The sequence below is a fragment of the Triturus cristatus genome, chromosome 4_1 (assembly GCF_964204655.1).
Source record: "Triturus cristatus chromosome 4_1, aTriCri1.1, whole genome shotgun sequence".
Taxonomy (NCBI): domain Eukaryota; kingdom Metazoa; phylum Chordata; class Amphibia; order Caudata; family Salamandridae; genus Triturus; species Triturus cristatus.
The window spans coordinates 800,577,614-800,590,895 of record NC_140585.1 but is presented as its reverse complement, the minus strand read 5'-3'; the positions used below and the strand labels follow the sequence as shown (position 1 = coordinate 800,590,895).

The 13,282-nt window shown below is 45.2% G+C and overlaps 1 long non-coding RNA gene across 1 annotated transcript; it reads right to left on the bottom strand.

Annotated features, from left to right (window-relative positions):
• Window positions 1-3,382: 3,382 nt before the first annotated feature.
• On the bottom strand, window positions 3,383-4,660 carry LOC146855568 (uncharacterized). The gene is made up of 3 exons (XR_014980856.1): window positions 4,597-4,660; window positions 4,405-4,507; window positions 3,383-4,145 (listed from the first exon to the last, which is right to left on the bottom strand). It is a non-coding gene; the product is annotated as an uncharacterized LOC146855568 (long non-coding RNA).
• Window positions 4,661-13,282: the final 8,622 nt, after the last annotated feature.

Below are 13,282 nucleotides of genomic sequence, written 5' to 3'. Positions count from 1 at the left end.
CTTCAGGGAGCGTGAGGGGATTGAAATCCCCTCGGGCTCCCTGAAGCCTTTGTTCACAGCCAGGGCTGTGAACAAAGAAACATTGGAATGTTGGAGCTCCGGGCTTATACCAGCCATTATAAGCCCGGAGCACTCCATTGTTTTCAATGGAGCTACCAACATTCCAATGTTCTAATATAGCCTTATAGCCCGCCATAGCGGGCTATACCGGCTGTTAAAGGCCCGCTGCAGTCGTTAAAGGCCCGAGCCGAAGGCGAGGGACTTTAACAAAGCAGAGGGACTTTAACAGCCGGTATAGCCCTGCTACGAAGGGCTATAAGGCTATTAGAACATTCTGCCACTAGAGGGCAGAATGTTCAAACAAAACAAAGCCTTCAGGGAGCGCGAGGGGATTGAAATCCCCTCAGGCTCCCCGAAGTCTTTGTTCACAGCCAGAGCTGTGAACAAAGACACATTGGAATGTTGGTGCTCCGGGCTTATACCAGCCATTATAAGCCCGGAGCGCTCCATTGTTTTCAATGGAGCTTCCAGCATTCCAATGTTCTAATGTACAGTAGTGACTGTCAGAAATGTCCATGTACTCGCATTAGCCGCGGTCAAGCGATCTTCAGCAATGATCATTTGTTCGATGGTTGCAATCTAAGCTAGTGATACAGGACTATGTCTGGGCAGTACAATGACTGCATCTCTTAACAGTGCAACCTGTTGGTTCCTACAAGATGTATGACTTCTGTCTCCACAACAGATGAAGGATCAGCAGTATAAACCGTCAACAGGTTTCCCGTAATTGGCTTAATATAACAAAATATGAGGGGCAGTCCCTCATATGCCCTCCCCATTTGAATATGAAACCAGCGATGAACTTATTAGTTTGATATTCCGAATTTATGTAGTATGATCTATGGTGTCATCGGCCACACTGGAAAGCAAGGAAGAAATTCTTTCAGGGACAAGAATTCTTACGGACAAAGGTGGCATGCTCCACCATAGAATTCTGTCTCACTCTAAGCGGGTGGTGTAATGTCAAGCGGGCCCCGCAATGGGATTGGGGGTCTTTAGTCAGAACCTTTTCACTGCCTGTGTCAAGTACTTGTGTGTCAGTGATAATAGTGGGTGTAGTGTCAGATGGATTCGAGAATTTAAATTGTCTATTGGGGGAGCTGGGGATCTCTGGCAAGATTAAAAACACAGAGGACCAGTTGAACCAGAGGTTGTCTGTGGTCCTTCTCCTATTGTTGATATGTTTCAAACTCTAATGCTCATATGGTCAAGTGGCAGTTCTTCAGGTCCTTTTGGTTGACCTCTACTGTATACAGTCTGTGCTGCTCCTATAGTGATGTGATTATTCTGATGTACACTGTATTATATGTGTCATACCAGATGAGTCCCTCATACTTTTGGTGACTCGTGTTCCAAGTGATATACCCGTTGGGGAATAAAAATATAACAGCACTCACATATTATTATACGTGCAACTTATTATTGGTATGAAGTGCGTTGTCAGTTTCGTATATGAGGATAATTCTACTCATTCCAACCTCATGCATCATGGAGATTTGAGCAGATACATGCAATGCACTTGTGATCCCCGCAAAGCAAATCAACTCTGAGTCTGGTATGTAACCAACAAGGCAGTCTGACTCCTTATTTAAGACGAATTGGCTCCTTTAGGATACAATAGAGCCAGCACCTAGGGACACCAAATCTGATGCTCTAACTACTCCAGCTGTACTCACCTTCTGACCAAAGGTCACCATTAACAAAGCGCTAGTTAAAGGGGAAGTGGACACCTAGTCTTCAGCTTTCTTCTTTGTTGCATTTAAATCATGTTAATGTTCAAGATAGGACTGTCTGTTAAATGTTTAATGGGTGCCTTTGAAGAGACAGTGTTTCCATGGAAGTGTATATCACATAACGCTTTGCATAGAAACATGTTTATAATGCATTTGCCGCATGCATTTACCTTCCAGGAGTTGTTTAGGGAAGTGTAAATTATGTGTATGTTATTTCTCTATAGAAAAAAAACCATTTTAAATATGAACTTTTTAAACAAGCAGTTAGCGGGTTTCACACAGTCTCGCAGCCTGGTATTTATTTACTGTATTTGAAGGTATGAATGAAGAGAGAGGATTTCATAGGTCTCTTAAACCTGTAAAGGTCTCCTTGTTTTCTCAGCAACAGGCTCAAGTTAGTCTGGGGTTTGTACCCCTACGTGTTTTTGTGGGGTGACAGAGAACATAGGGTGGACTATAAGCCATGACTTTCTAACTCTGCAAGGGAGAGGGCTGTGCCCAGTGCTTAGTTTGAACCGGGGGTTGCAGGTGGGTGGGGACCACCGCCACTTACTTTTGTGGACTGACACTTACCTTTTCTCATGAGACTTTGACCATGAGCAAGAAAGAGAAAAAAGAAGAAAGAAGGAGGAAGACGAAAACAGAGAACAGTGACAAAGGGAGGGTGCAGGGATGAAAAAGAACCTGCAAGTGTGAAATAAAGGGGAAGGGAGTGTATGGTGGTACAAGAAAGAAGGATGATATGGAATTAGGACGAAGCAGCCAAGACATTCAGCAACACCAGCATTTGGTGGAGCTGGACACAGGCTTCTGAGAAAAACTTTGGGTGGCTGTACTTATTATTTTACAAATTAAACACTGGCACTGAAGTATGACATGTTTCTTGCCGTAGATAGAGGCACCTAGAGATACCTGTGGATGGTGACGATTCACCAGGCCCATGTAAACCCAATCTACAAATGATTGGGGTTGTACCTGTAAGGATTGACACAGTACCCAATCACAGAAAATCACCCTCACAGTGTAGGGTATACCGTACCTGGCTAAATATCTACAATATGACCCTATTTGGGTGAGCAAATGGCCCCGCCCCTTATGCGATAGCAGAGACCACGCTAGCCGGAAAGGCGTCCAGCACAAATGAATTCCGGCGACCTACCCCTCTCTGCCTCCATGGCAAGAAACAGGCTGACCCATGTTTTTATCACTTTGTGAGCTGTGCTGCGTCACTGTCTCCCACACTGTTTTTATTTATAACAAGAGTATGCACTGCCAGTAATCTGCTTCCCCCCAGGCAAGTGCACCACATTTTTGTCATACTTTTTCCAGCCTGCCTTAGTGATTTCTCTGTGTTCTTGATGTGAGAAGTTGGCCTGATATATGATGTCACTAATTCTAGTGTACACCTTGTATCAGTCCAAACAACCCTTATGGTGATTGGTTGTAAAGTCAACCTTATAGACCAGCTATCCTAGTAGTAGCATGGACAAGAGCAGTCTTAGGCTAAACTCTGAATGGCATGTGAAGCCAGCTCTTATACCATTTGTAACCCCTTGAATACCAAATGAAAGGACACCACAACAGATATATATATAAAATAAAGTGTATTTATTCTAGTCAAACCCTCAGCACTCTTTATGAGATTCGAGGTAAGTGCAACACAGTCTTATTCAAGCATTCATTAAGTCACACAGGTAACTAATACAGTTAGGCCCTAGGGGCCACGCAAACCATATACTAAGTAAGTGGTATAAGGACCACTGTCACGGAAATGGGATAGGCCTAAGCCTAGGGAATCGCTGGGGCTACACTATACTACCCAAGGTTAGGAAGTGGGAGGCCCACGGGATTCAGGTGCAGAGTGGAAACACTCACGCGTAATGCGTATAATCGATAGAAATAGTACAGTTTAGAATTAATAAGATTTAGGACACTTCTGGAGTAACTAGGAAGTCGAGACTTGAGAACTATGTGAAGAGAGACACAATGGTTCTAAATGGCCTAAAAGGTCCAGGATAGGAAAACCTTTAAAAGGTAAACGTTTAAATAAAGGTTTTTTAAAATAAATTTTGAAAAGAGAGAGTGATAGTTAATATAGACAGGGACAAGAAGGTCAAGGTATAACAGATATTTATTATACAATGAAATAAATTCAGATGCTCACATATTCAGTGACAGTAAGCGTGACAAAAACGGTGAAAGTGAACTTTAAAAGAAAACATCGCATTGACAACAGGAATTGAACCACTTTCTTTTAGACTTAATATGAGGGGTTCATGTTGTGAGCGGTCGACGACGTTTCGAACTCAGTTAGTTGAGTTCATCTTCAGGACAAAAATGAGCATCTATAATCTAGAAAGCAAGAATACAAAGTATAAGTAGACCAAAATCTAGTCCCTGAGAGTCGCATCACATTCAGAAAATTAATAAAGACTACACATGGCTCTCTATAGAGTGATGCTGAGTATAATTTGAAAAGGCCACAGTTATTATAATGAATAATTATGCATATGACATAGTCTTCCTAAGTCAAAGATTAAATTAATTAAGTTCAAAATGCTGGCATAATTCCTAGTCTATTTTTTTTAGACTCAACAATTAATAAACTTACTGTCAGTGTAGATATAAGGTAGAATTTTGGATTTTTACTGATCACGAGAGAATCAAATGCAAGTTACTGCTTCAAAGTAGGGCCCTTTGTCATTGCAGGAGGCCTAGGAAGAAAACGAGTATTTTAAGGCATTTAAAAGGAGAGTAAGTCAGGAGTGGGAAGGAGCAGGGAAGGGAGCGGATGCAGACTTACTTGGGAAACGATCTTAAATCATTTTACCGGGACCTCAGGGATTCAGGTGCCGGGCGGATTTAGTCTGAAAGGAATGGAGGGGGTGTGTGAGTTAGAACGCTGAACAGCTGAGCCAGCGAGGAGAAAGAGCAGTTAAGGGAAAGGCATGGAGGGGAGGGGAGAGAAACCCAAAGTGAACTTACAATTTGTCCGATCAGATTGCAATGAATGCGAGCCTCCCGGTAAACAAGTCCTGTTCAAGTGCTGCTAGCGCTGGAACTGAGAGCTGGAGCTGGGTTAACTCGGTATTTATGCACGTGAGTCTGGAGGAGTCGGGATTTCAAGCTAATTGGTGACAGCTGAACGTGCAGGTGTGCACGTGTAGACACCGGGCAGAAATTAGTAAAGAGTGAGCAGCCGGGAGTGATCTACGCTCACAGCTGTGAAAGAGCATGTGTGAAGGGCAGACTGTCAATCTGCGAGCGCAGGTGAAAACAGATCTGTGCTACTAAAAGCGTTTAAAACCGAGTTAAACACGGGGTGTGGGAATGGGCTGTTGTAATAGAAAGATGTTCATAAATTAGGAAAACGCTAGGCAATAGGGCAGAGAGCCATCACCTGAATCGTAACATACGGAATTTAAAGAAAGTAATTACATCATTCTCTGGGGGTTACGTGTGTACAAGGTACACTATATTTACATTGTCAACAACCTATGTACTCAAACATAGCAGCATGTGCCAATGGGATAGGAGTATACATAACATCCAATGTGTAATTATCAACTTAGCTATGTACATGGTAAACAATAACCATTTGTAGAAGGCCAGGGTGGTTGCCAAATCAACAAATGAAAAAATGAAACATACAAATTGAATGAATGAATGAATGAATGCGGGGGAATCCCAGAATAGTGACAGCAGTTGTACGTTATAGAATGGTGTTATAAGCATCCAGGGTGTTCAATCCTTGTTCAATGGTACGGCATTTGAAGATCCATTTGCATTCCAGGCGGTTAAGGATTTGTTGTTGATTACCTCCTCTGTGGTTAGGATGTAAGCTTTCAATCACTTGCCACTTGAAAAATACAAACTGCACCATTAGTGGAACATTTCATGTCCAAAGGACACTCAGAGACTGATTTCAAGTGGCAAGTGATTGAAAGCTTACATCCTAACCACAGAGGAGGTAATCAACAACAAATCCTTAACCGCCTGGAATGCAAATGGATCTTCAAATGCCGTACCATTGAACAAGGATTGAACACCCTGGATGCTTATAACACCATTCTATAACGTACAACTGCTGTCACTATTCTGGGATTCCCCCGCATTCATTCATTCATTCATTCAATTTGTATGTTTCATTTGTTGATTTGGCAACCACCCTGGCCTTCTACAAATGGTTATTGTTTACCATGTACATAGCTAAGTTGATAATTACACATTGGATGTTATGTATACTCCTATCCCATTGGCACATGCTGCTATGTTTGAGTACATAGGTTGTTGACAATGTAAATATAGTGTACCTTGTACACACGTAACCCCCAGAGAATGATGTAATTACTTTCTTTAAATTCCGTATGTTACGATTAAGGTGATGGCTCTCTGCCCTATTGCCTAGCGTTTTCCTAATTTATGAACATCTTTCTATTACAACAGCCCATTCCCACACCCCGTGTTTAACTCGGTTTTAAACGCTTTTAGTAGCACAGATCTGTTTTCACCTGCGCTCGCAGATTGACAGTCTGCCCTTCACACATGCTCTTTCACAGCTGTGAGCGTAGATCACTCCCGGCTGCTCACTCTTTACTAATTTCTGCCCGGTGTCTACACGTGCACACCTGCACGTTCAGCTGTCACCAATTAGCTTGAAATCCCGACTCCTCCAGACTCACGTGCATAAATACCGAGTTAACCCAGCTCCAGCTCTCAGTTCCAGCGCTAGCAGCACTTGAACAGGACTTGTTTACCGGGAGGCTCGCATTCATTGCAATCTGATCGGACAAATTGTAAGTTCACTTTGGGTTTCTCTCCCCTCCCCTCCATGCCTTTCCCTTAACTGCTCTTTCTCCTCGCTGGCTCAGCTGTTCAGCGTTCTAACTCACACACCCCCTCCATTCCTTTCAGACTAAATCCGCCCGGCACCTGAATCCCTGAGGTCCCGGTAAAATGATTTAAGATCGTTTCCCAAGTAAGTCTGCATCCGCTCCCTTCCCTGCTCCTTCCCACTCCTGACTTACTCTCCTTTTAAATGCCTTAAAATACTCGTTTTCTTCCTAGGCCTCCTGCAATGACAAAGGGCCCTACTTTGAAGCAGTAACTTGCATTTGATTCTCTCGTGTTCAGTAAAAATCCAAAATTCTACCTTATATCTACACTGACAGTAAGTTTATTAATTGTTGAGTCTAAAAAAAACAGACTAGGAATTATGCCAGCATTTTGAACTTAATTAATTTAATCTTTGACTTAGGAAGACTATGTCATATGCATAATTATTCATTATAATAACTGTGGCCTTTTCAAATTATACTCAGCATCACTCTATAGAGAGCCATGTGTAGTCTTTATTAATTTTCTGAATGTGATGCGACTCTCAGGGACTAGATTTTGGTCTACTTATACTTTGTATTCTTGCTTTCTAGATTATAGATGCTCATTTTTGTCCTGAAGATGAACTCAACTAACTGAGTTCGAAACGTCGTCGACCGCTCACAACATGAACCCCTCATATTAAGTCTAAAAGAAAGTGGTTCAATTCCTGTTGTCAATGCGATGTTTTCTTTTAAAGTTCACTTTCACCGTTTTTGTCACGCTTACTGTCACTGAATATGTGAGCATCTGAATTTATTTCATTGTATAATAAATATCTGTTATACCTTGACCTTCTTGTCCCTGTCTATATTAACTATCACTCTCTCTTTTCAAAATTTATTTTAAAAAACCTTTATTTAAACGTTTACCTTTTAAAGGTTTTCCTATCCTGGACCTTTTAGGCCATTTAGAACCATTGTGTCTCTCTTCACATTGTACCACCCCAGGTTCGTATATTGGGGTTCCCTTGTTTGCTATCAGAGACTTGAGAACTAGACACTAGGATAGTCAATACCCTGATGAGCACCGGAGTACCCAAGTTACCTAGCCCACGGGCTGCGGGTGCATAGGTGTGAACTTGCGTCGGGTTTCGTCGTCGACTCCTAGGGATGCCTGAAGGAAAGCTGCTGACAGGCGGTCAGTGAAGAGTGTCCGGTGGATCCCAAGGCTGGGATCAAGAAGGAAGGATACCTGCAAGCAGAAGGCACAGAGTCTGGGTCACTAGCCAGTGACCACGTGGAACCAGGAAGGAACCAGGCGATGTCGGGAGATTGCAGGTGAAGAGGTGAAGCTTGTCGCAGCAGCCACGGGTACCAGGAGATGTCGAGGACGACCAGGACCAGGAGGCGAGCTGTCCCACAAAGGCTCGTGCTGTCGGCGGCGTCGAAGTCGAACTAGGACTCACCAAGCCTTGGCAAGCGGAACCCACGAAGAATGGGGGACTTGCTTCTGGTGCAGACCAGGAAGGTCTGGGGTGCTTCTCTTTTACAGAGGAGCAGGAGCCAGTCTGGAGGAGCCGGACCAGCAAGTTGAAAACAAAGGTTCGTCGTCGCAGAGGCTATTAGCCAACGGGCCAGCAACCGGACAACACGTCGAGCAACACAGGTGCAGAAGGGCCCCACGCAGAACACGTGAAGTGTGGGGTGCTGGTCTTCTTTGCAGATGGTGCTCGGGAGTGGGGCTTCTCAATTCCCCAAGCACAGCCTCGAGGTAGCCTCAGAAGTCGCGCTAGTCAGTTACTAGCCACTTTTCCCAAGTCGCCTGTCCCACGTCCCTCGTCGCCTCCACGGGTCTGAGCTTTGCTGGAGATGTGGATCTGGGTCAGAGGTGTCTGGAAGTCTCGGCGCTGGTCAGTCTCTGCAGTCGTCCCTCGTAGAATCTGTCGCAAAGCAAAGCAGCGGTCGCTGGATGGTGCCTGGTTGCCCAGGGTGGTCACTCCTTGGCCACAAGCGAGATTTCTTCAGTCTTCTTCCTGAGGTCGAATGTCGAAGGTCCAGAGTTTCTGTTCAAGTTGCAGATTCAGGTTAATCTAATTTAGCAGGGCCCAACTAGCTACTAATATACTGGGCTAGTGGGCTGGGCTACCTGCAAGGTCTCTCCTATGGGTGGGACCAGGAAGGGGAGTGGCTACACCCCCTTTCCTATGTCCAGTTTCGCGCCAGAGCTGGGGCTGGAGTGCCCCAGCACCGGTTTGAACTGGACTATGCATGGAGCACCTTGTGTGCCCCAGGCATGTCTCATTCCTTTCAGCCCTCCCTGCCCCAATACACTAAAGTCTGTCTGGGGAGGTGCTAGCACCTCCCCAAGCAGGAAACCTATTGTCCAGGCCTCCCTGGCTGGGAGGGCTCCCAGCTGCAGGAGGTCAGACTCGTGTCTGTGGCAGCAGCATCCATTTTGTGATGCTTAGGCTTTGGGCAGAGTTAAACAGCAAAGTAGGATTTTAACATGTCTCTCCCTCTAGAAGGGGGGAATAATATCCTCATCACCAGAAATGGTATGGAGGTATTATTCCAAAGTGTTAGACACCTTACACGACATGTTTTGATAAAGCCAAACCATAGTTACCATAACCGTTTAAGATTATAGGGCACTTTGAGAGTATATGGTAGGCTATATCATAGAACAGCTATAAGGACATGGTTCCGAAAGCTGCAGACAGGCTCAGCTCATGCTAGAGCACCATCTCACATGTTACCAAGCACTCTGCCTCCAGGATTGTTAAGGCCTGCCATAGGAGTGGCTGATAGGTACACATGTGTCTATTTTAAGGGTAGATATAGGTATACTTAGGCTTTCCTGTTTTCAGTTTCTATTTTTGGGAAATTCTGGTGGTGTTTTTTCAGTGTTTTCCAGTGATTTCAATACCTCAAAAAAACAGTGCTTTTCAGTGGTTACTCCTTTTCGCGCCACAAAAAACAACTGAAACAGTGTTTTACCGGTTTTTATGGAACGCTTTGCTTTTATTATTGCTTTTGCCATTTTTCTTCAGAAGATGTATACTGCTCTACATTTCAGAAGCTTAATACATTCATGAAATACTTTCCATTGTCCTTTGATTCTGCAGCTCAGATTCAACAAGCATTTGTAATGCAATAGGTCTCGCATTTATGCGAGTTTAAGCTATTCGCATTGTAAATGACAAAGCCTTTTATTTATGTTTTAAAAACGAAAACAAAAATACAAGGCATTGTTATTTGCAATGTCAATAGCTCAAACTTATGTAAATGTGACACCTATTGCATTACAAGTGCAGTTTGAGAATAGGCCTCTCTGTGTTGAGTGCAGATAGTTTTCAACTAATTCCCTGCCAAATAGGCAGTCAAAGCAGATTGGCTGGGAGAGCAGGAATTTGTGCAAACCTTTTGGTACCAGAAGTCAATCTAGCTACAGAGTTTTGAATCCATTACAGCGGAGCTATTTCGTGATTGAAACCCCAAAATATGCACCACAAAATTAACTACTGCTTGTGGGTGTCTGCATCAATGATGGTGTTCTGTAGAACTGTGTCGTCAGAGACCACACCGTCAATAGTAGTGTGCAGTGGAACACAACCACTGATGCAGATGCTAGTGCGCGATTGGCTCCATGCTCTCGGCCTACTGCAACCCACTTCCCAACAGTCACTCTTCTGTACCAGAATTGAGAACAGGTTACCCTACCCAGGGGAACTATCAGAGATAGGAAGGGGCGAAGAGTGCCAAGTATGCAACCCTTTGCATGCCTTGATGCACTGGCTGAACACTCTGCCCACGAAGTTCTGTTCAGTGGAAAAGCCATGACTTTTATTCAGTGGCAGCTACTGCGGAACAGGAGTGGCGGGGGTGGTATAAAAAAATAACAATAAAGAACTCTTACCTGTTCACGCTGCACGCTTTTCATCGTCCCCTGCTCTTCCTCACTCCTGGAAGCACCCAGGGGTTCATCAGGGCAAATACTGGATTTGCTGAAATCGACATTACAAATCGCACTGCAGGCTTGCCTGGGAGCAGTTCTGAGCTGCTTGGCGTCAATCCACTATCTAAGAAACTTGACCGGAATCGAGTTTGAGCGCCTTAAATAGCACCAGTTGCATTACATGAGGACACATTAATTTTTGTTAGGCCGGCCAACCGAATCGGTGGTGTCCATCCAAAATCAACTGGGTCAGATCGTTCCGATTAGCTTCTGGGAGCAATGGCAACAGCTGTGCCAACAGATCCCATAGGGCAGGAGAAAAACGTCTGAGGACACAAGATGCATTGATGGAACGCAAAGCAGCACTACTGGATGAGAAAATATGCTTTCCATAAGAGTACTATTTCCGGGAATGTCTGTCAAGAGGAGTATGAGGCAGACAATCCAAATCATGAGAAGCTGTAGCGAACTGCACCACGAAACTGCGGTCTGTCAGGTTGCGGAGGAGACAATCCAGGTTGGTGGGGGCAGGACGGTGATTGTAGGCAATAGAATAGTCCACAGGGGCACCACTATCTTGCTTAGACCAAGTCCCTAACAAAATATTATGCAGTGCCTCACAAAAGGGCAATAACTCAAAACCTGTTTGGCCCGTGTGAAGAACTCAAAGGAGGGGTTGCATAGACTTTGCCACCGAAGGAAGGGACAAATCTAAAACTACAGCCGGCAGAGCTTGCCGGAGCCGAGAATGGCCGCCTAAGGGACGAGCTCCGCACTACTAACAAATCCTGCAGGAATCCTACATTACCGTAACGAATATCACTTTACCACATGGTGCCCTGAGTTACAGAGACTATCCGCTGCGATAGCGCTGCTCCCGAGGCCTGACGGAGCGGCATGAGTGGAGTGGCAGACACGGCGGGGCAGCGCGCTGATTGGGCCGCACAGCCTCGGACTCAAGTCTACAAGATGCCCGCCGGAAGTGACACCCGGCTGGGCTGCTAAACCTGCGTGAGCCGGCCAGAGCCCTGAAGAAGCCTGTCGCACCCTCGGAGACGGCGGCTGCCTGCAGACAGCACTGCATTGCTGTCTGCGACTTATTGTCCTGACGTGAGGAGCAGCATTGCAACGAGCACTCCCAGATCGGAGCTGAGGGGAACGTGTGCCCCGGGACCGCGGCTCTCCCACAGCAGCAATTCGGAGATGTTGGTGAGTGTGCAGTGGTGCGGCTACCCCGGCGTTCACCCTGAGATCTTGTGGAGACCGTCAGACGGCCTGTTCGGAAGGGCGCGGTGGCTGGGGGTCTTGATGAGGCGCGAAGAGTGAAGTGGTTTCCACTGTCATAGCCGTCTCGCCCAGCCCTGCTGTCTCTCCATTGATAGCCGCTTGGCAGGACCTGCATTGCCATGAGCTTGTCCCGTAGCCTGGAGCTCCATCAAGTGGCCAAAACGCACAACAACGAAAATCAGTGACACTCGGTTTAAACCGAGTCAGTTGATTTTCGTCCGGTAGGGTACTCTCGGGCATAATCGGTTTAAACCGAATTCCGGACAGCCTAGGTATACTATATCTAAGCAAGGGGTGATTACACGACCTTGCCCCAGCTGAGTGATCAGCCAGTTGTGTCTGATTGGAAATTGGAAGGCCAGGCCAGGGGTGGCATAATACATGCTGCAGCCCCTGGGAGGCCTAGGGTACACCTATGCCCTGGGTACCTAGGGTACACTGTACAGGGTCCAATAAGGTGATCCTTACCAATTGGGTATGTACCTAGGGTACATGGAGTCCATTTTAAAGAGAGAGCAGACGGCCTGACACCCTGAATGGCAGGATCTCAGGCCAACTAAGTCGAAAAACCAGCTAGACACTAGGCAAAAAAAGTTGGGGGTAACCATAGTCAGATATCCACCTTCCTACACTTGACAGGTGTAGAAAAAACTTATATTTGAATTTGTGATAAACGGTCCTGCAGCAACACACTTGCAAGTCTCATACATGCCAGCCGACCCCATGCAGCCCGCTATAGAAGTCACATTTTACATTCTCCCGATTATTTTTAAAAAATCGCTCACTTTCCTCTTCCAAAATGTTGTCATGTATCATGCCAATGTAATCTGATTTATGTTGATCAATTTCCGGCTACCCTATTCCTCGCCCGTTCGCTCTCACAATCGCTTCTTCCCAGTGCTCCTCCGCTTGGCTCAAGCAAGAAACGACAGGACAGCATAAAACTGGGTGCGGTGCCGATCACATAAATTCCACCTAAATAGAAGGTGTTCATAAAACGGCCACTAGATGTCCCTAGCGCTCTATTCCTGAGCGCCAAGAACTCGGTCTGCGAAATCCCAGGTTTTTATTATTTTAGAGAGAGAGCATAACATACCATAACATTTCTATGAGCAAACATATGGAGCAGTTCCCCATGAAACAAAGGTATATCACAATCCGATTGATTCCAATGGAACATGAAATACATTGTCTACTGTTAAGCATTTTTTTCATGATAGAAGATCGTCATAGTTAATGCCGGCTACATATTTTTAAAGAGAGATAGAAGCGTATATAGATTACATTGCATTTAAAAAATACATTAAGACATCCAAGGCCATAGCCTAAGATTAAGAGGATCCATTCTGCAATACTGTTCCGATCTTGGGTACCATGTGAGTAGATGGAAAATGGAATAAAAGAGAAAGATAATAAAAGAGAGGCGAGCG